The sequence below is a fragment of the Pelophylax lessonae genome (genome assembly GCF_965119305.1).
Source record: "Pelophylax lessonae genome assembly, chromosome: 5".
Classification (NCBI taxonomy): domain Eukaryota; kingdom Metazoa; phylum Chordata; class Amphibia; order Anura; family Ranidae; genus Pelophylax; species Pelophylax lessonae.
This window is the reverse complement of record NC_138772.1, coordinates 236218450-236242656: the sequence shown is the minus strand read 5'-3', so window position 1 is coordinate 236242656 and position 24207 is coordinate 236218450.

Genomic DNA, 24207 nt, shown 5'->3' with positions numbered 1-24207 from the left:
TCTGGAGCATCTGAGATCATATATCCAGAAGGTTTCCCTCCTGGATATAGACCTCCTCAGATTGCTCCCTCTCCAATGGGGTGTATATTTTTCTATGGCGATTGATTTTTAAATTCCTAGGGTTTTTCTTATGGCATTGGGCATAATGTTGGGACAAACTATGTCCAGGAAAGCCTTTGTATATGTTGGCCAAATGCTCTCCAATCCATATAGAGGCAGTGCGTATGGTCCTTCCTACATATTGTAGGTTGCACTCACACTGTAATAGGTATACAACCCCCTTAGTATGACAGGATAAGAATTCCTTAATGGGATATTCTTTACCAGTTACAGTGGAACAGAATTTGTTAGTCCTTATGTTCTGAGCTTCTTTATGCATCCTACAGTTCCTACAGGGAAAGAAACCTTTCATGTCTGGGAAGATTTTTGGGATGATGGGTGGATCGATGGGATTTGATGCTATCAGATCTTTTAGATTCTGAGCCTTCCTGTAAATAATTTGTGGGGTCTCCGGTAATGTGGGTCCTAAGATTTTATCTTTTTGTAGAACCCCCCAGTGTTTCCGAAACACATGGTTCAGCCATTTGTAATTTTGAGAAAATTTGTTAACAAAGGCAAATTCAAACTTGGAACAATTTTTCTCTCAATTGATACAACCCAAAGAAGAGAGCAGCTCAGATAGCAAAGTTTCCTGTTTAACCAGCCTCAAGGTTTGGATTTCTCTCTCTAACTCCTCCAGCTTGTAGCCCTTTTCAAGGAACCTTTGTTTCAGAACCAACGCCTGTTCTTGAAAGTCCTGGTCATCCATACAGTTCCTCCTAACCCGTCTGAATTGTCCTTTAGGTACCGCTCTGAGCCAGGCTGGGTGATGGCAGCTGTCTAGGGCTATAAAGCCATTCCTATCAGTAGTTTTGAAATAGGTTTGGGTGGAAAAACTAGAGCCTTTTCTGGAGATGACTAAATCTAAGAAATTCACTGAGACATTACTATATTACAATATTACCCAGTTTTCTATTCAACTATCGGCTTTTAAATTTATTTATAATGATATTAGCAGCAAATGCATTGGACCTGCTTTGCAGACACCAGAAATATGGCAGCTTGCTTTATTATGTATAAATAGGACGGAAGTGACGGTACGCAAGCCACTCCTGTCTCAGTTGAAGTCCAATAGGAAGAAACCGGTCAGAATAGGAGGCATACACGTCCCACAGGTACTTGCGATCCGTGCTGCAGCCGGACGCAAGCTTTGAGAGAGAATTTCTTGCACGAACTAACATATGCTGTATACAAGACTCCTAATTGTAAGTGCAATACCGCTTGTTTGAATAAATGTTTTAAGGGTAATACACTATCAGTCTGCTTCTGTCTCTTTGTCATATGGTGGAGATTGATCGGCAGTGTGGCTTGCTGGAGAGACATATGTGGATCTAAGGAGACGGGGAAGACAGTGTTCCTTCAGTTTCAAGCGTTTATTGATTTCCATCTGGTAAGAGGCTAACCCAGGTGTTTTCTCACGAGGTGGTTTTTGGATTACTACGGGAATTGGTTTTTGTTCAGCTCACATGTTTATTGGTGGCACCTTACTTTTTTTCGTCCGGTAAGGAGAAATTTCACTTGGTGGTGGATTTCTTTTGGATTTGCAAGCAAGTTTATTTTCCTTCATCTTCAATGTAATATCATCACCTCATCAATGGACACTTATGAACTTTTGTGTTTTATGCACCAGTTGATTTAACTCACGGATCACTTTCGTGTCACCATATCAGTCATCAACCTTGATGTCTATTTATTTATTTGGTATTGTCATATAACTTTTAGTTATTCATCCCATTGTCTGGGTCCTACCTTATTGTTGTTTAGCGCACCCCCACACATATACATATTTCACATATTCACAAAGCACTGAATACCGGGAGCAGCTTCAACACCCTATCAGTGCACCCATCCTCCCTAACACGTATATTATTTTCTTATTGAGTTGCAGCAGATAGTTTTTAATGGATATCTTTGAATATCACAGCAAGCGTAAACTTGCAGTAGAAGAGGTTTTTGATAAAACCCCTTCAGATGCTACAGATTTAAGGGGCATATTCATGAGGTTAAAAAATGTGATGGTGGCCGAATTACATGCCTCATGGGATATTGCTTTCTTAGAAAAGTACGTCCCGAGGAGTCTGAGATGGAGCATCTATCCAGACCAGGGAGATCAGGACCTGTTAGAATGGTCCCAATTTTTTAATGGGGCCGGTATGAGCCTCTTAAATTTCCTGATAGACAAGAAAATGAAAAAGGTTTTTAAATTGAATAAAGAAATTTTAGAAATAAAGGAGAAATTATCCCCCTCTATTCAAGAGGAGGCGTATAAAATCTACAATCAAGAGCTCAGGGAAATTATGGCGATAGAGGAAGAAGAACAGAAAATTAAAAAGAGGAAAAAGTTCTTTAGAGATTTAGAAGATTATAAAACCTCCAGAGTATTTAAGTGGCAAAATACTCTGGTGGAAAGATAAGTCACAGGCTTAGAACAGGGACCTATGGAAGAGGGTATCCCTGAAGCAAGAGTTGAAGTACCAAGCTTTAAGGAACTTATAGAGGTACCCAAAGGAAGTGGAGTTTCTCAAGAATCACATAAGGATTTCTCTGGAGGTAAGAACCAAAGACTCAAACCTCTGAGGGAGAACCCATCCAATCACCAGAAGAAACCCAAAAATAAAGGTGATAATAGGAAGGGAAAAGCACGCCCCAAAGTTCAGGATCATCATAGAAGGGAACAGGAACATCGTCATCCTTCACCTGATAGGATACGCAGACGTTCAAGATCGAGGGAACAAGAATACCGTCACCTGAAAGGACACGCAGACGCTCAAGATCGAGGTCTCCAAGAAGAGTTCCATTAGATTACATGGGAAACTATTCAGACACACCACATACCCCCAGACCATATCCCTTGAGCAGAGATGTATAGTAACTAAGTAGAACTACTTCACTACTGTACTTAAGTACCGAAAGGCGGTATCTGTACTTTCCTAGAGTATAATTTTTTTCTCCTACTTCCACTTTTACTTCACTACATTTTTTCAATGATTTCAATACTTCTACTCCGATATATTTTTTTTTGTGCTGCATAGTTACTCGTTACAATTATAAAAATTACCACTGCCAGAACAGTAGATGACAGGTTTCATGAAGCTCAAAACATGTGTATTATCAGCGCATTCAAAAATAAAAGCTACTGTATGTATAAATAAAAGCTGCATTTGAAATAATAAAAAACCAATATGATGTTCAAACTTTTGACTTCTTTCTTTAATAACTACATAACACAGTACTTGTACTTTTACTTTCAGTACTGGAGTAGCATTTTTTTTCAAAACTACTGGTACTTTTACTTTCAGTACTTGAGTAGCAAAATTTTTAAAAAAACTACTTGCAATACTTAAGTACAAAAAATGTTGAATACTTTAGTACTTCTACTCAAGTCACTTTTTGATCGAGCACTTCCACTTCTACTCAAGTCACTTTTTGATCGAGCACTTGTACTTTTACTCAAGTATGGGTTTCAAGTACTTTATACAACTCTGCCCTTGAGTTCCTACAACGGTTATGAACCACTCAGATATGAGAGATATGAGGAAAGGGATGATTGGAGAGAAATACCCCCGCAGAGGACACCTATTAGCTCTAAGAAGAAGAGTTTAGGACAGGGTCCCAAGAAAGGAAACAGAAAAAAATAAAAAGAGGCTGCAGAGGTGGATCTAATTGGAAAAAGAATGCTGAAATCAATGGAATCTTTAACATCAGTGGGATCACATTGACCAATTCCGAAAAACATACTCTTAATAAAGGGCTTAAATATGCCCCAAAAAAACAATTGATCAAATTCGAAACCTTTATCGACATCCACAAATACATTAGAAAGTTAAATGTCAAGCGACATTTTCTATGTAAAGCCAATGAAAGGAATCATGTCTCCTACCAATCAACATCTTCCATCCCTACAGGCCTTAGGAATGCCTCTCTGTTTAACCCCCAAGGAGTGCAAAGTCACCATGTGACTATTTTTAAAGACCTTGTAGTGAAGGAATTGGAAGATAAAGAATTTAGATCACAACCTCAGAGAGATCTAATGAAGGGAGTAAAAACACTTTGCGAGAATAAAAACCTCGTAATAAGACCTGCAGATAAAGGTGGGAGCATTGTGTTACTCAACAAAGAACAATATAGAGAAGAAATTGAGAGATTATTATCTGACAATAACACATATGAAGTTCTGGAAAAAGACCCCACCCTAAAGTACAAAAAACAACTGGAAAAATTAGTTGATAAAGGTTACAAGGAAGGTATTAACAACAAAGAAAAGGATTTTTTGGTGCCATTGGCACCGAGTATTCCCACTATATATTATCTTCCTAAGGTGCACAAGAGCCTCACTAGACCACCAGGAAGGCCCATAGTAAGTGGGATAGATTCTGTCACCTCCAGAATTGGAAGATATGTGGACTTCTTTCTGCAGCCCCTGGTTCAGGAAACCTCTTCATATTTAAAAGATATGAATCAATGCATTCAAGAAGTGACTCAACTAGAGGTGAAGGGGGAGGTGTTACTAGTTACAGCTTATGTAACATCTTTGTACACCGTGATACCCCACCAAATAGGATATGAAGCGGTTTGTACCTTTCTGGATGCCAATTATGACATACCGTTGGACCAGAAGAGGTTCATTTTAGATCTGCTTATCTTCAGCATGGAGCATAATTATTTTTATTATGGTCAGAAGTTTTACCTACAGAGGTTGGGCATAGCTATGGGGGAAAAGTTTGCCCCCAGCTTAGCTAATTTGTTTATGGCCCTGTGGGAAGACAGAAATATTTACTCCAACAGACCAAGGGAACTTGTAATGTGGAGAAGGTACATTGATGACACGCTGTTAGTGTGGCAAGGAGATGAGGATTCACTGAAACGTTTTATGGGAAATCTTAATTGCAATAATTGGGGGATTAGATTCCCGTATGAATAGAGTAATGTCTCAGTGAATTTCTTAGATTTGGTCATCTCCAGAAAAGGCTCTAGTTTTTCCACCCAAACCTATTTCAAAACTACTGATAGGAATGGCTTTATAGCCCTAGACAGCTGCCATCACCCAGCCTGGCTCAGAGCGGTACCTAACGGACAATTCAGACGGGTTAGGAGGAACTGTACGGATGACCAGGACTTTCAAGAACAGGCGTTGGTTCTGAAACAAAGGTTCCTTGAAAAGGGCTACAAGCTGGAGGAGTTAGAGAGGGAAATCCAAACCTTGAGGCTGGTTAAACAGGAAACTTTGATACAACCCAAAGAAGAGAGCAGCTCAGATACCAATCGAGAGAAAAATCGTTCCAAGTTTGAATTTGCCTTTGTTACCAAATTTTCTCAAAATTACAAATGGCTGAACCATGTGTTTCGGAAACACTGGGGAGTTCTACAAAAAGATAAAATCTTAGGACCCACATTACCGGAGATCCCACAAATTATTTACAGGAAGGCTCTGAATCTAAAAAATTTGATAGGTGGATCGATGGGATTAGATGCTATCATCCCAAAAATCTTCCCAGACATGAAAGGTTTCTTTCCCTGTAGGAACTGTAGGATGTGTAAAGAAGCTCAGACCATAAGGACTAACAAATTCTGTTCCACTGTAACTGGTAAAGAATATCCCATTAAGGAATTCATCTCCTGTCATACTAAGGGGGTTGTATATCTATTACAGTGTGAGTGCAACCTACAATATGTAGGAAGGACCATACGCACTGCCTCCTATACGGATTGGAGAGCATTTGGCCAGCATATACAAAGGCTTTCCTGGACATAGTTTGTCCCAACATTATGCCCAATGCCATAAGAAAAACCCTAGGAATTTAAAAATCATCGCCATAGAAAAATATACACCCCATTGGAGAGGGAGCAATCTGAGAAGGTCTATATCCAGGAGGGAAACCTTCTGGATATATGAGCTTGGATGCTCCAGACACCGGGGACATAACATAGAGTGGGACATTAATGCACATATCAATAACAGCTGATCCCCTTTACAAAAGGCAGGTTTTAAATGTATTTTAAAATGTATTTTAAATATTTGTGAACTAAATAACGTTGTTTTAATAATATTCCATGCCATCCCATATTCCTGAATTGTTGTCACCCCTCTCCTAACAACACTCCTGATTGTGTTTGAATGTAGGATAGGAAGGAAAGTGCTTACCTCCGGTGTCACTCTGACGGAACAACATGCTATTTTATTGTAAATGAGTTTAGTTGATTTTAGTAGCATTAAAGGTATTTTACAATATTACCCAGTTCTCTATTCAACTATCTGCTTTTAAATTTATTTCTAATGATATTGGCAACAAATGCATTGGACCTGCTTTGCAGACACCGGAAATATGGCAGCTTGCTTCATTATGTATAAATAGGACGGAAGTGACGGTACGCAAGCCACTCCTGTCTCAGTTGAAGTCCAATAGGAAGAAACCGGTCAGAATAGGAGGCGTACACGTCACACAGGTACTTGCGATCCGTGCTGCAGCCGGACGCAAGCTTCGAGAGAGAATTTCTTGCACGAACTAACGTATGCTGTATACAAGACTCCTAATTGTAAGTGCAATACCGCTTGTTTGAATAAATGTTTTAAGGGTAATACACTATCAGTCTGCTTCTGTCTCTTTGTCATATGGTGGAGATTGATCAGCAGTGTGGCTTGCTGGAGAGACATATGTGGATCTAAGGAGACGGGGAAGATAGTGTTCCTTCAGTTTCAAGCGTTTATTGATTTCCATCTGGTAAGAGGCTAACCTAGGTGTTTTCTCACGAGGTGGTTTTTGGATTACTACGGGAATTGGTTTTTGTTCAGCTCACATGTTTATTGGTGGCACCTTACTTTTTTTCGTCCGGTAAGGAGAAATTTCACTTGGTGGTGGATTTATTTTGGATTTGCAAGCAAGTTTATTTTCCTTCATCTTCAATGTAATATCATCACCTCATCAATGGACACTTATGAACTTTTGTGTTTATGCACCAGTTGATTTAACTCATGGATCACTTTTATGTCACCATATCAGTTATCAACCTTGATGTCTATTTATTTGGTATTGTCATATAACTTTTAGCTATTCATCCCATTGTCTGGGTCCTACCTTTATTGTTTAGCGCACCCCCACACATATACATATTCACAAAGCACTGAATACCGGGAGCAGCTTCAACACCCTATCAGCGCACCCATCCTCCCTAACACATTGTCCCCAATCAATGCAGAGCGCCACAGCATTGTCCCCAATCATTGCAGAGCGCCACAGCATTGTCCCCAATCATTGCAGAGCGCCACAGCATTGTCCCCAATCAATGCAGAGCGCCACAGCATTGTCCCCAATCAATGCAGAGCACCACAGCATTGTCCCCAATCAATGCAGTGTGGGCCCCCCCGAGACCAATGCACTTACCTGGCGGCGGCTTCTCTTCAGTCCCGGCGGCGGCGGCGGCTTTTCCTCACTCTGTCCCCCGGCGCATCTCCACGAGTCCTTCCGGTCCCGCCTCCTCCTCGGCTAATGGCAAGGGGTTTGCCTTGCGGCCAATCAAGAAGCGCGTATCGGACGCACTTCCTGATTGGCCAGGAGGAGGATCGGTGTGGCAATAGCAAATTTTCATTCGCTATTGTCACACAATGGGTGGGCTCGGGACGCAGTGCTCTGCGCCCCGAGCCCACCCTTTGCATCGCCCTATTAGAGCCTCTGGCTCTAATCAGGTAATGTAAAAAAAAATCCCCATTAAGCTCCATGTGTCCGGCGCCCTGCATGCAGATTAGGGGGCCGGACGCATGGATGGGGGGGCGGCACCCGGGGGGGTTCCTTCTATCTCAGTTGTTGCCCATCTAGGGAGGAAATGTGTCAGAGTGGAGGCGCCGCGCTGTCACAAACTACTTCTGCGTTCTGCACTGCAGGCAGCCGGGGACACTACATTCGATCAGCCATGTCTTGGGGTGATAATGTAAGTGCAATACTTTTTACTTTAATAAAGTTTTTGGGGTAATGCACCATTGGCTGTTACTTTTGTTCCAATATACATGAGAATACCTGGGAATCAAGTTAAAGGAGCAAAGAAAGCTATAAAAGATCACCGACAAGTGACCCAAGTGTTGATCCACTGTGACAGACGGGGGGGAGGGGGGGAGATACTTAAAGGGGCAGATAGATGCTTCAGAACGATATCCATCTGATAAGAGGCTATTTTGGTATCTCTTCCATGGAGTGTGAAGAAGTGCACTATCCCTCTCACTGCACAGTCATCACTCTTGGGAGTCGCTGTTTTTGCCCTTGTATTTCCACCTGCTGGTAAGAAGTAAATCCTGAAGGTGGTGGGATTCACGATACAGGAATCAGACACGTTTTTGTTTTGGAATACCCACTATGTAATTTCATTTCATCACTTGAAGACATCAGTGGTTTTTGTTTATCCAGAACCTTAGGGTGTCGGACATTTAATTTGGGACACCATTCACTGGACTTTTATCACACCCCTTTTTTTGGGTATCTCCCGTCTATATTTTTTCATTTGTTAGTGGGAATCACTAGAGTCAATATTTTGTTATATTGTGATATCAGTGCACATTGTGTTATTGGATTTATTGGTTGTTATTACACCCTTTAGGGGGTACTTCATAGTCACAATTTTTTATTGTTTGTGGGTAGCACCACTGTCACACTAATTGTTAAATTGTATTATCAGTATCACAGGTTGTTACATTTGTGGTTCATATCACGTAATAGTGATATTATTTGGTTTTTAGCGCACCAGACTATTTTATTTTTTCATCTCTCGTGTTGTCGTCCTGGAAGGTTCGTAGAAACACCGTTAATGGTAAGTCTAACAGACGGTTTTCTCTTTCGTTCATTGACCATTGGGTTATACTGCCCCCTACAAGAGTAGGACACTAGGCAGAAAAAAAACTTGACTATGCCTATGGGCAGCCCCAGGAGGTATATTCCCCCTCTCTGCTATAGGTACTCTATCTATCAGTCTGGTCCTGGCAATCTTTTTTTTCTTTTTTACATTTTTTTCTCCTGTGAGATCTACAATCAACTGCCAAACTGGGCGAAGGGCTGGATAATCTAGCTCCAGTGGTCATCCCAGTCTGGCCAGTGAGCGCGCGCAGACCTCAGCTCCGCACTAGACCGACCACAAACTAGCCCCACCGGATGGGGGCTGGCCTGCGAGTTAAATGCCTCGCGAGGTCACATACAACCTGGTCTCTGTGTATGGTGGTCTGGCTACCTCCTGGGGTTGGGACAGGGTGCTGTACTGGTGATGGGGGCGGGGAGTGTGTGGCCGGTTACCAGGCGATTAGCTTGCGGGGGGGCTGTACCTGATGGGGGCTCCTGCCATGGCCTCCTCTTCTTGATATGTGCTTTGCCTGGGCCCCAGGGATTCTTCCTGGGTCCATGGGAGTCTTGTGGAGCCATTTTGTTGCAGCCTGTATGCTGTATAGGCTGGCGGCCATGTTTGTGTAGCCGCAGCGGCCATTTTGTGTTAGTCAATGGCAGACACTACTGTGGAGCTTTCTGGGTGGTGATTTTTGCTGTGGGAGCCCTCTTATCTTATATTATATTTTCAGAATATTTATACTGCTCTAACAGTGTCTCCATTTATGTAAATAAGCAAAGATCTGTAAGGTAGGAGAATCTCAACTTATTTCCACAAATCAATATGTAACAAGTTCTTTTTAATCAATTAATTTCTTTTTAACAGCATATACCAATCTTAGTGAAAACAGTCTACAGTAGGGAATATATAAGAATATTTATTCACAAGACATGTATTCACAATAAATGATTAGACTTGAGGTAACAAAGAGATAACCCTACATAAAATACAAACTTAAAACGATAAATCCAATGTGATATGTAGTAATAATGGGATATATTGCTGCGCTAACTAAAATTCAAAGCATCAATATAATAACGTCAAATATATAAAATCTTTGGAAAAGCTGCCACACAGAATCTGGAATAACATCAGATCAAAGATAGAAGTAAAAAACAATGTAGCGCTAATCCTCAGCAAGAACTGTCAAAAAGATTGAACATATACAGTCCATAAAAGTCCCAAATGATCAGATGAGTGACAATGCAGGTCCGTGATACCACCACCAAACACCCAGCTCACACTGTCCCTTACCAGATGGAGATGATCCCCATAACAGAGATCTCAAAGTGCCAAACAAACTCTGTGAAGACCCAGGATGGTGCTCCTCATATCCAGCAATTTCCAGGCAAGTGATCAAACGTGGTTATGGAATAAAAAAGCAGGGCAGCATCATAGCGCAGACCATCAAATTTATTTACACAAATATCAAAGGGATTAAAAACACTTACAATGGTGAAGTAAAATCGAGCACATCAATCTAAAAATGATTCACTCCAGCATGTTCCGCTATTCCCACAGCAGCCCACCGACAAGATGGCCGCCGCGTCTCCTCTGTGTGGGCGAGCGTGACCGCAAGTACCGCCCGACGTACGTTTTTTCCGTCACAGACGTCTTCTAGGGGCGCGGTCTCACGGTCATCTTCGCTATAAATAGCAATGGAGAAGCGGATATGGTGCAATTATCCCGGAAACAGGAACTAACCACGTGCGTTCCGCCAACCGGAAGTAAACCCAGATGTGGAACGAATGATAAGTGACAAGGAATGAACCCAATGAGTAGTATATCACGAGATTGCGAAAAAGAATAATTTCGCAGAAATCTTAATAAAAAGCGCCCAATTACATTAAACTAAAGAGGCACACCAATCATAATCAGGACTTAACGTCCATATCATAAAAAATGGGACCGTCCAATCACAGAAGAAACGGCGCCATCTAGTGGAAATAAAGCGGAACTTGCTGGAGAACAAACTGCAGTACATTAATTACAAACAATAAAAAACATACAAAATCAAAAATAAACCGATATTCATGGAGAACATTAAGAGAAGGCAGGGGAATAAATAAATTAAGATTTTTTAATGAAGGCATTGAGATCCCATTCAATATTTAACCCCCTCGGGGTATGGCACTTCATCTTAAAAATCCAATTGGTTTCGACACCCCACGGATCATATTGCTGCCCCTCCAATTGCCCACATACCTATCTATCCCCAAAAATAGTGTCCCCGTGGGGTGTTTGGTGGTGGTATCACGGACCTGCATTGTCACTCATCTGATCATTTGGGACTTTTATGGACTGTATATGTTCAATCTTTGACAGTTCTTGCTGAGGATTAGCACTACATTGTTTTTTACTTCTATCTTTGATCTGTTTTTATTCCAGATTCTGTGTGGCAGCTTTTCCAAAGATTTTATATATTTGACGTTATTATATTGATACTTTGAATTTTAGTTAGCGCAGCAATATATCCCATTATTGTTGTTTTGAATTTTATCAGTGCTGCAGCTTTTATTCAATCATTTTAACTGTTTTTACCCATAACTTATGGATATCTTTGAGTTTCGCACCTCTCATACCATAGATGTTTTGAGTACCTTCTCCTCGTCTGATGCCGCTTCAGACGACCTGGGGGGCCTTTTTTTGAGGTTAAAAAACCTGATGACGGCTGAACTCCATGCCAATTGGGACGTGGCCTTTTTCGAAAAGTATTTGGCCGATGGCATGGTCCCCAGAAGTCTGAGGTGGGAGGTCTTCCCACAGACGGACGTAATAGATCTTGATGAATGGTATCTATTCTTTAACAAGGCTGGTCTTAGCTTGTTGAGCTTTATGCTCACCAAGAAGAGACAGAAACTTGTTAAATTAGACGAGGAGATTAATACTATTAAAGAAAAATTGGAAACCTTTAAAAATAAAGAGGAGTACAAAAACAAATCGGACCTCCTAAAGAAACATTTAGAGAAAGAGAGGATTTGGATCAGAAATACAAAAAACGCAAAAAGTATGCAAGAGGCTTAGGGGATTATAATGCCCATAAAGTCTAAGTGGTAAGCTGTTAAAACTACTACAGCGGGTAACATAGAACCAGAACAGATGGAGGTATCAACTAGTCTCCCTCCCCAAGGTGGGTCTAGAGTGGAGCAGGTAGACCTCCTTATTCCCCCCTTCCCCAAACAGCCCAATGGCAACAACAGGGTCGTGGAAGGGGAAGAGGAAAGGGAAGGGGTAGAGGATGGGGTCCCCACCCACAAATACCAGAGGGTATGGTACGTACCTCAAATGGTTTTGCTCCGTTGGCTTATGGAACAATGGAACCTCCTAGATATATGGTGAATCATCCCTCTGAGAGTAATAGATCACAGAACTGTCAAGAGGGGTGGTCTAATAATCCTAATCTAAGTTCTCAGGGACCTGTACCCCACCGCTTTAATCAGCCTTATAGTGGTGGGGATGGATATAACCAAAACCAACAATGGAGGTCTGACCAACGTTTTTTTCCCGGGGCTACCCGAAAAAAAAAAGAATAAAAAATCAAAAAGGGGGACCAGAGGGGGGAGGAGACTCCGTTACAAAAAAGAGGCGGCTTTGAGGGATGGGGGACTTTTCAATTTAAGTTCAGTCACCATCACTAATGAGGAGAAACATGTCCTTAACAAGGGCCTCAAATATGCCCCCCCCCCTAAGCCATTTGATGAATTTGGGACCTTTATTGATCTCCAAAAATTTATCAGGAAGGTCAACATTAAAAGGCACTTTGCTACCAACCCTACAACTGTTAGAGAAGAGTACAATATGGGGATTGTGAGTACTAATCTCAGTAATGCTTCCACATTTAATCCTCCAGGATCCCTGGCCCCGACTTTGTCGGTTTTCAGAGACCTTGTCACCAAGGATATAGAGGATCTCCAGATTAAGAAATGTGGGATGGATTTAGCATTTAACCACTTGCCGACTGCCTAACGTCGATCTACGTCGGCAGTCAGCCCCTCACAGGCAAAGTGACGTAGGGCTACGTCACTAGCTTGTGAGGGTCTAGGGAGCGAGCGCGCGCTCCCGTGTGGTCACGGATCCCCCACCCCCCCCCCCCCGTGCGTGTGACCGGCGGACCCGATGTCCGCCAGTCACTCTGCGATTGGCGGGGGAGAGGGAGAAAGTCAGGCGGCTTGTGTAAACAAGCTGCCTGTCATTCTCCCCTGTGTATGAAGGATGATCATACGGTTCTACTATGTAGAACCATTGATCACTCTTCATACATCTGAAGCCACAGCCAATCACAGTAGAAAGCATGCCCCTAGGGACACACATAGCCCCTCCCTTTCAAATAAAGTTAACCCCTTCACTGCCAGTGTATTTTTACAGTAACAGTGCATATGTATAGCACTGATTACTGTAGAAATGTCACTGGTAACCCCAAAAGTGTCAAAAATGTCAGTCAAGGGTCCGATCTGTCCGCCGCAGTACCGCAAAAAAAAATCGCAGATCGCCACCATTACGCGTTAAAAAAAACAACAAAAATGACAAAAATCTTTCCCTTTGTTAGTAAACGCGATAACTTTTGCGCAAACAAATCAAAATACGCTTTTTGCAATTTTTTTTTTACCAAACATAGGTAGCATAAAACAAATTGGCCGAAAATGTAAAAAAATTTTGATTTTTACATTTTTTTGGGGGGGAATTTCATATAAAAAAATGTGAAAAATATTGCTATTTTTGCAAAATTTATGCTCTTCTTTTGTTTATAGCGCGTGATCAAAAAATCGCACAGGTGATCAAATACCACCAAAAGAAAGCTCTGTTTGTGGGGAAAAAAAGGACGCCAAATTCGTTTAGATACAGCGTCGCACGACCGCGCAATTGTCCGTTAAAGTCACGCAGTGCCGAATCGCTAAATACCCCCTGGTCAGGAAGGGGGTAGAATCTTCCGGGGCTTAAGTGGTTAACCGAGGACTTAAATTGCTGAAGGAACATACAGACATCATGGTCAGACCAGCCGACAAGGGCGGTGGGATTGTCATCATGGACTCCACTGCCTATGATGCAGAAATGCACAGGCTTCTGTCTGACAGAGAAACTTACATCCCCCTGAGGAGTGATCCCACTAAGCTTTATAAGAGGGAGTTGGTTGAGCTGGTTCAAAATGGTTTTGACAGAAAGTTACTCACCAAGAAGGAGAAAGGGTTTTTGGTGCCCTCGACTCCTAGGATCCCGGTGATTTACTTTCTGCCGAAGGTGCACAAGGATCCTGTTTGCCCATAGGGCGGCCTATCATTAGCGGGATTGATTCCGTTACCTCCCGGGTGGGCAGATATATCGATCACTTTCTGCAGCCAGTGGTCACCAAGTTGCCCTCTTATTTACGTGATTCGATGCAGATGATCAATGATCTCCAAAGTATCACATGGAGTGATGGTTATATAATGGTTACAGCAGAAGTTTCGTCGCTGTATACCATCATCTCCCATGAGCACGGAAGAGAAGCTGTCTCACTCTTTTTGGAGAGGGGCAGCTTGTTGAGTCTGCAAAGGGATTTTATCCTGACTCTTCTTGATTTTGCCATGACCCGAAATTATTTTTGGTACGATGGCCAATTTTATCTGCAAAATAGAGGGGTGGCCATGGGGGCCAAGTTTGCCCCTAGTATGGCCAACCTCTTTATGGGGAAATGGGAAGAGGATGTCATCTTAGGTGTACTTAGGCCGGAGCTTGTGCTCTGGCGTAGGTACATTGATGACATCCTCTTCCTATGGAATGGCAGCCCCGACTCACTGCAAGACTTTATGGAGGACCTCAATGCCAACCAGAGGGGTATTAGTTTGCAGTTTGAGTCTAGCAGTACCGAGATTCATTTTTTGGATCTGCGTATTTGGGTGGAGGAGGGTCAAATTCTCACTTCGACCATTTTTAAGCCGACTGACAGGAACGGATTCATAGACACCACGAGTTGTCACCACAAGGCGTGGCTGGAGTCCGTTCCTGTCGGTCAGTTTTTGCGTTTAAAACGCAACTGCTCGCGCCTGGAGGAGTTCCTGGGTGAAGCGGCAATATTAAAGCAAAAATTTCTGGAAAAGGGCTATGGGGAGGTGGCCCTGGATGAAGCTATTGAAGGAAAAAAGGAAGGTGTATGGCGCTGCCAAAATGTGCTGATGGTTCCGTATGTCCAACAAAGATGCTAAATGTGTATACGATATCAATCACCACTATGAATAATAAATTAATAAAGTGTCAGGTGCATCATGTGCGTGTCACCAATAGATATGTGCAATAATAAAGGGGATCCAACTCTGTGAAGAATAAATATTTGTGCTAAAACCGTGAAGAAAAAATGTATACAAAATAAGTGTAAATTGGTATATATAAATTGATAAGAAGAGATAAATAAAGTGTATGAAATGTAAAAAAATATGAATATATAAAAACAGTTGGATCCACTTAAATAAGCTGTGAATATCTACAACCTTCTAATTATACAGTACAAAGCATCAGGTATGGCATAAATAAAGTGGACGATGGATGTGTAAATATTATGGCAGCAATAGTCCAAGTATAAATAAGTCCGTAATAACTAAGAAGCCTAAAAAGGAGGATAGTTCCACAATGGTAAAAAAACTTTTCCTAAATTAAGGGGCAAAAGTGACTTGAGTGCAGGTGCTCTAATGATGAATATTTTGCAGGTGCTCAGGTATTTGGTGACCATTCAGTGCTCCCCGCACCCCTTGGACCGCACTCACCAGAGCTATGTACCCCTGCAGGGGTATCAGGCCTTGGATCTATAATCCTGGGTCTCCTCCACTGGCCGTCAAAGTGATTATCTGCCCGAATCTTGCAAACCAGGCTCCTTGGTATTAGGGTCCAGAGGTGTACCGATATATGGGGGAAGAAGGCTCACATAGAGTAGTACCGCTTTTAAAATGCTTTATTAGAATTAAAAAATAGGTACTCACAAACGAAAAAAGGGTATTAGCATGAAAGAACAGCAGTAATAGCGCACTTCCGGGACGCCTTTTTCTAATTTCCCACAATTTCTCCTCATCCTCATGAATTGCCCTTTCGGAATGTTATTTTTCCATTTAGGATGATGACAGCTAGTTTTCGGAATATAACCATTCTTATCGGTGGTCTTAAAAAAAGTCTTTGTTTGTAAACGGCCCCCTTCTTTAAAAATTTGTAGGTCAAGATAATCAATCTTCTGTAGGTTCCAATGTCCAGTGAAGGTCAACCCGTATGGGTTGGAATTGATTTCTTCCAAAAATTCTTGTAAGGACTCTCTTGTCCCCTCCCAAATCATTATGATGTCATCTATGTATCTTTTATAAAATTTGATTTCCGGTAAGTTTTGATTGTAAATATGCTGTTCCTCCCACATGTTCATAAAAACATTTGCCACACTGGGGGCATATCTTGCCCCCATGGCCACTCCTTTTGTTTGTACATAAAAAGATTTATTGTACCAAAAATAATTGCTTTCCATGGCTAGTTTGAGGCCTTCAAGTATATACTGTATCTGAGTTCTCTTTAAACGGTTGTCCTCATAAAGTGCTTTTTTTATTGCACTAAGCCCATCTTTTTGCTTGATGCTGGTATACAACGAATTAGCATCTATTGTAACCAGAAACTGGGATTCATCTGTATTCAGATTCTTAATTTCTTTAAGTAATTGGGTACTATCCTTCAAATAGGACCTTCCTTTAGATACTAAAGGTTGGAGAAACTTATCTAAATATTCACCCAATCGAGAGAACAAAGACTCAACCCCACTAACTATGGGTCTCCCGGGTGGTTTTTCTAAACGTTTGTGAATTTTAGGAATGTGGTATATTACAGGAGTTTTGGAGGATGCAGGTATTAAATATTTTGCTTCCTTTTCTGTTAGAATGCCAATGTCTTTACCCTTCTGTACATATTCTTTGAGTTTCCTGGTGTATTCACTCTTCGGGTCCTTTTTTAATTTCTTATAGGTGTCTGGCACTTTCAAAAGGTTTTCCATTTCCTCCTCATAATCTTTCTTACTCAGAATGACAAGTCCTCCTCCCTTGTCAGCTGGTCTAATGACCACTTCCTTATTTTTTTCCAAATTCCGTATGGCTTTCCAAATCCGTTTGCTGTCTTTGCCATGAATTTGTAATTTTTTGATATCTTCCTCCATCATTATTTTAAAAGCTTTAATACAGTCATTGTTTGGTACCTTGGGGTTAAAAATTGAGTTGTTCCTTAAAACCGTATGCTTAAAACGTGTGGATATGGGGTTCTTATATTCGCCCTTGATCTGAAAGAATTTCTTAATATTCAATTTCCGGATGAATTTTTGGAGGTCTATATAGGTTTCAAATGTATCTATATCTTTGGAAGGTGCGAACTTAAGTCCCAAATCCAAAATTGCCAATTCCTCTTTGCTAAAAACTTGATTACTGAGATTAAAAATGCCCGTTTCTAAAACTCCCTTCTTCGCTTTCTTCCTGCCCCCACGTTTGCCTCTTGCCCGTTGCCTCTTGCCCCGTGTCCGTTCCAGTGGTTCCAGTTCTGTTGCTGGTAAGGTACATAATTCCTCCATTCTTCTCTCCGTGGTGATGTTTGATCCCTCCTGGGTCCTTGTCTCCCCCCACGATTGTTCATATGATCTGGGAATCCTCCTCGGTAGTTGTGTCCTTGAGGGCCCCTCCCTCCTGGTCTTCTGTACTGGTTTACCCAATTCTGTTGTCTTGGAGGCCTCCCATAGTGGTTTGCGTGAAAAAAATCCCTTCCCTGCTGGTTATGGCCACCTCTTCTTTCGTCTCTAGGGGTATACGTTCTTTCGTCTCTCAGAGGGGAAAACCTATTATGTATAGGAATCCTATAACCTGGTGAAAGAAATCTGGGTTCTTGCATGGCTCTGCCTCTCTGTTGTATGGGAGTTCTATATCCAGGTGATGTAAATCTCGTGTCCTGGGGTATTCTTTCCCCATTGTTCCCTGCACTTCTAAATCTTGCATCCCTGTATTGTCCAGTATTCCTAGGGGTCTGGGGTTCTTCTTCCCTGATTCTTCTGTCAAAATTGACACTCCGAGGGGTTCTCTGAGTGGGAGTGTCTGGATAGATATCCTGATCTTCTATTTCCGGTGTGGTTTCCCTAGAATCTGCTACTAAGGTGGTTTCCTGTAATTCCATAGGTTCTTCTCCCATAGTGGTTTGCCAGTTGTAGATTTTGTTATTTTTATAGTCCAATGTATCCCTACTATATTTCTTCTGTTTTTTGGTTTGTATTTCTAAGTCATATTTGGTGATACTTTCTTGAATCTCCTTTTCTTTATCCTTATACTCATTAGTTAGTGAAAAGGGTGTTAGGGACTCTTTTAATTGCTTAATCAGTTTCTCTACTTCCGTGAGTTTGTGTTTCCTCCTAGTAATGATTGTTTGTAGGAGTTCTGATTCGCATCTATTAAAGAAAATGAACCAACTATCCATTAGGGTTTTGTCATTAAGTCCATCATTGGGATGTACATCCCAGCGTAACCTTCTGGGTGTAATCTTCTCTTTTAAGTACATTTCCAGGGTGGTGATATCCCACCACACCCTGACTTGCTTCTCAAGTGCGTGCTTAAGTTGCCTAAAAAGGCTGTTGACATCATAATTAGTAGACACCCTTTCACTGCTAAAAATCTGTTCAATATCAACTTTCCTAGTGGTAGTGAAGCTAAAAATATCCATAGCTGCAGATGTGAACACCCAGGGGTGGAAAAATGAAATGTAGAAAATCCGCGCTTAGGATAATTTTAGATTTCTAATATTTGATATTGGCTGCAGCCTACCTTTATACTATATTCCCTAGAAATATAGTGAGATTGAAGGAAAAAAGGAAGGTGTATGGCGCTGCCAAAATGTGCTGATGGTTCCGTATGTCCAACAAAGATGCTAAATGTGTATACGATATCAATCACCACTATAAATAATAAATTAATAAAGTGTCAGGTGCATCATGTGCGTGTCACCAATAGATATGTGCAATAATAAAGGGGATCCAACTCTGTGAAGAATAAATATTTGTGCTAAAACCGTGAAGAAAAAATGTATACAAAATAAGTGTAAATTGGTATATATAAATTGATAAGAAGAGATAAATAAAGTGTATGAAATGTAAAAAAATATGAATATATAAAAACAGTTGGATCCACTTAAATAAGCTGTGAATATCTACAACCTTCTAATTATACAGTACAAAGCATCAGGTATGGCATAAATAAAGTGGACGATGGATGTGTAAATATTATGGCAGCAATAGTCCAAGTATAAATAAGTCCGTAATAACTAAGAAGCCTAAAAAGGAGGATAGTTCCACAATGGTAAAAAAACTTTTCCTAAATTAAGAGGCAAAAGTGACTTGAGTGCAGGTGCTCTAATGATGAATATTTGGAGGTGCTCAGGTATTTGGTGACCATTCAGTGCTCCCCGCACCCCTTGGACCGCACTCACCAGAGCTATGTACCCCTGCAGGGGTATCAGGCCTTGGATCTATAATCCTGGGTCTCCTCCACTGGCCGTCAAAGTGATTAGGTGATCCAAATATCTGCCCGAATCTTGCAAACCAGGCTCCTTGGTATTAGGGTCCAGAGGTGTACCGATATATGGGGGAAGAAGGCTCACATAGAGTAGTACCGCTTTTAAAATGCTTTATTAGAATTAAAAAATAGGTACTCACAAACGAAAAAAGGGTATTAGCATGAAAGAACAGCAGTAATAGCGCACTTCCGGGACGCCGTGCGTTCCACAGGGCGGATGTGCGTTCCACTTGGGCGGATGTGGCGCAATGACGCTCTACGTACGTTTCGTCGTGATGACGTCTTCAGGAGTAGCGTCATCACGCCATCTCCGCCTTTTTATACCAACATGGTAAACGGGACTTAGTGCGTGCTCCAATCAGAAAGCCGTATACAGCGTCCAATAGGAAAAAACGAGACGCACGCTGTTGCCGGGTAGAATTGTATATCTTAAAAATTGGTGGATTTACATACTCACGGCTGTGTAACTAAAATTCAAGAGATGGACATTTCTGACCTCAAAAGTATGAAGTGTACCATGTACAAACTAAAAAAAGGGGAAGAGAAAACGGACTTTGAGAAGGTCAAGTCGTCCCTTGTTCCCGCTAATGCAATAATGGTGTAACAATGCCTGCTTGGGTATCGGATCTGTTTACCATCTTGTTCAAAAAAATATACCATCAAATAAAATACAGTAGCATGCAATGGCATATAATACTAAACTGATACTGGTGATAAAAATGTGAATCATATAATACTGGTAAATATAAATATAAATAACCTTACATCCAATCTAAGAGTATAAACAATTAATAAAAAACATATATATGAATTGTAATATCTAAATAGTTTAATATGTGAACTAAACCGTGGTGGTGATAATAAATAAAAATAATATTAGTGACAGTGAATACATAAAATATTGTGGAGGTGGAATAAATAATTGATATAGTGTGTGCTCTTTCTGGTCAGTAAATAAATAAAATAGGAAAAATATTATAAAAGTGAGAAAATGAAATGAAAAATAGTATGGTGTATGATCGTTCCTGTGTGAACATTATGAGGCTATTATATGTACCAAAGCTAATATATATTCTCTATTATATATTCAAATGTAATGGGGCCTGATAACTTAATGTGAGGAACTGGACTCAGTATGGAGTCAAAGAGAAAAAAATATATAAATGTGGACAGCATTGAGGTATGAGAAAATACAAATAACGGAATAATGGGTATCCTGTGTGAACATTAAGAGGCTATTAAATGTACCAAAGCTAATATATATTCAAATGTAATGGGGCCTGATAACTTAATGTGAGGGACTGGACTCAGTATGGAGTCAAAGATAAAAAATATAAAAAATATATAAATGTGGACAGCATTGAGGTATGAGAAAATACAAATAACGGAATAATGGGTATCTAGTCATTGGGGGTAAAAAACCCATCCAATTAGAGGAAATCTGAATAGAGAAATTAAATAAGGGGAAATATGAATGAGGGAATATTAGCTTCCCATCCGTAAATCACTTGTTAAATTTTCAAGAAATGAGGGTGGGATAGAAGAGGGACAACATTCTGTATGTCCCATAAGATCTAAAGGTGGTCCTTGTAAGCATATGATCAAATTTGACGGGTAATCCCGTAATCGTAACCAGAGAAAGAAGATTAAGTATCCCATAGGATTAGACCTAGTGTTGAATTAAGTCTAAAAATTAATTGTTAAAAATGTCTAAAATATAAATATACTGAATGTTAAAAATTAGAGATAAAACAATTTAAATCAATATCCAGGTTAAGTCCTTTGGGTTGAAGTGAATTGAGCAGATATATCCACTTAGTTTCATTTTGAGAAACTTTCTTCCTTTTACTTTCACCTCTCCAGTGTCCCTGAATTGAATCTATACCGTAGAAGACTAGCCCTTCAGGGTTTTTATGATGAACTTCTAGGTAATGCCTGGAGAGGCTGTGTTTCGGAAAGCCGTTTTTGATATTGGTTATATGTTCTCTGATCCTGACCTGAAGAGGTCTGGTGGTACGGCCTACATATTGCAAATTGCAAGTGCATTCGACAACATAGGTGACATGTGTAGTATTACATGTAATAAGGTTGTTAATCTTATATCTTTTGTGGTTCACTTTTGATTTGAAGTCCAGTATTTTTCTTGGCTGGGTAGGATTATTCCTACAGGCTACACATTTTCTGCATCTAATAAACCCCTTCATGTCAGGAAAAATTTTGACATTTTTTGGAGGGTCAATCACGTTTTTGACCAATCGGTTTCTCAGGGTGGGTGCTCTACGGTAGATGAATTTAGGTCTTTCTGGGAGTATCTTGGCAAGTGTTTTTTGTCACTTTTCAGCACTGGCCAATATCTCCTGAATATTCTTTCTACTTCCTTGTATTGTCTGTGGTATCCTGAAATGAAAGCACCTTCAAATGATCCCTTATTCTCCTTTATTTTAGTTTCCAGTAGGCTCTCCCTGTTCATGTTTCTAACTTCTTCCCTGGTTTTTTCTAGAAGGTCCTTTTGATACCCTTTTTCTTCAAACCTTTGCATTAAAACAGAGGTTTGTTGATCATAGTCTTCTAATTTCCCATGAAGCTATTGCCCGAGCCGATATGAAGGCTAGGGCTGATCTATTACAGCCCAAGGTCAGAGAGAATAAAAAACCCTTTGATTTTGCTTTCTTCTCTTCTTTTTCGACGCAACATTTTTCTGTAAAAAAGATATTGCGTCGCCATTGGCACGTCTTACAGAATGATAACATATTAGGTCCATTGTTGCCACAACAACCTCAGGTTGTATACATGGGAGTCCCACCCCTGAGACTACAAGTGGCCCCGAACATTAGGGACCCCCCGAAGAGGGTATCCTTCTTCCAACAGAAAGGGGGCTTCTACAAATGTAGAAAATGTGCGATATGCAAGCTTAACAGCGAAAAGAGGAGATGTGTTGAGATTTTCAGTTCTGGTTCCACGGGCGAAGAATTTAGGATCAAACATTTTATTTCATGCTCCACCAAACACATGGTTTACCTGATCAGGTGTCCGTGTGGCCTTGACTATGTTGGCCGCACTATCCGGGAGTTCCAAGTGAGACTCAAGGAGCATGTGGCCAGCATAGTCAAGGGTTGTCCCAAACACAACGTATCACGCCATTATGACAAGTTCCATAATAGAGACCCACGGGCTCTATTCTGTTTCCGGGATAATTGCATCATATCCGCTTCTCCATCGCTATTTATAGCGAAGATGACCGTGAGACCGCGCCCCTAGAAGACGTCTGTGACGACGAAACGTACGTCGGGCGGTACTTGCGGTCACGCTCGCCCACACGGAGGAAACGCGGCGGCCATCTTGTTGGTGGGCTGCTGTGGGAATAGCGGAACATGCTGGAGTGAATCGTTTTTAGATTGATGTGCTCGATTTTACTTCACCATTGTAAGTGTTTTTAATCCCTTTGATCTTTGTGTAAATAAATTTTATGGTCTGCGCTATGATGCTGCCCTGATTTTTTATTCCATAACCACGTTTGATCACTTGCCTGGAGATTGCTGGATATGAGGAGCACCATCCTGGGTCTTCACAGAGTTTGTTTGGCACTTTGAGATCTCTGTTATGGGGATCATCTCCATCTGGTAAGGGACAGTGTGAGCTGGGTGTTTGGTGGTGGTATCACGGACCTGCATTGTCACTCATCTGATCATTTGGGACTTTTATGGACTGTATATGTTCAATCTTTTTGACAGTTCTTGCTGAGGATTAGCGCTACATTGTTTTTTACTGATATGTAGTAATGATAAAATTAAAAATGAAAGCAACATTACATTTTCCCCAGGTATAGTAGAAACCATAGATAAGTGTTCTATATAATCAGACCACAATTGTCTGCGAATTGTGCAGCCAACAGTCACTCCGCTGCAGTTGAAGTGAGAATAAGCTATGCAAAATGGGAGACTAATATCGCTAATATTGCGCTAAATCTGATATTAATAAAAATGTATAAAAACAAAAATCAGTTTTTAGAGAAAAATCGAATATGGTTCATACGGCTGGGACTGTAATCTCGTTACCCTTAAATATAAAATATAAAATATATAAGGAAGGAAATAAACAATAGTAAATAATAATCAAATAAACAGCAAGGTATATTTACCACTTAAGATGGCTGATAGCTTGAAATGGTGGTTACCAGAGTCCTTAAGATGGCTGTCTTCCCAAAATGGTGGCCAGTTACGGAGGAGTTTTGTTTGGCGTCCTTCAAAATTTCAGATGAATGATGGAGCAAGATGGGAGTATGTATAAATAAGTATATGTATGGATGTAAGTAGCGTGTGTGTTGAAAGTGTAATGAATGTTGTTGTAATGTGTGTGTGTCCTATTACATCTGGTGTTTCCCTTTTTTATATTGTATTGAACAAAAGGACAGTAAAATGACCATAAGGCGAACCCAGAAGGAGGAACTTTATCCCCCATTGGCTGGAATTACTTATCCATTAACTGGTGAGGTCATTGACAACACCTCTACTAATCATCCAGTATTTTGGATATTAGAATTATATAATAATTGCTTCAATTAAGAATGATCATAACCACAATATGAAAATCTATCCATACTCTCATAGTATATACATGTCCATCTAATATCTCGATCATGTATCTAGGTAAGGATTGAACCTGGCAACGCCATTTAATAAGGATATATTATTAATACAATATATATATTTATTGGAAA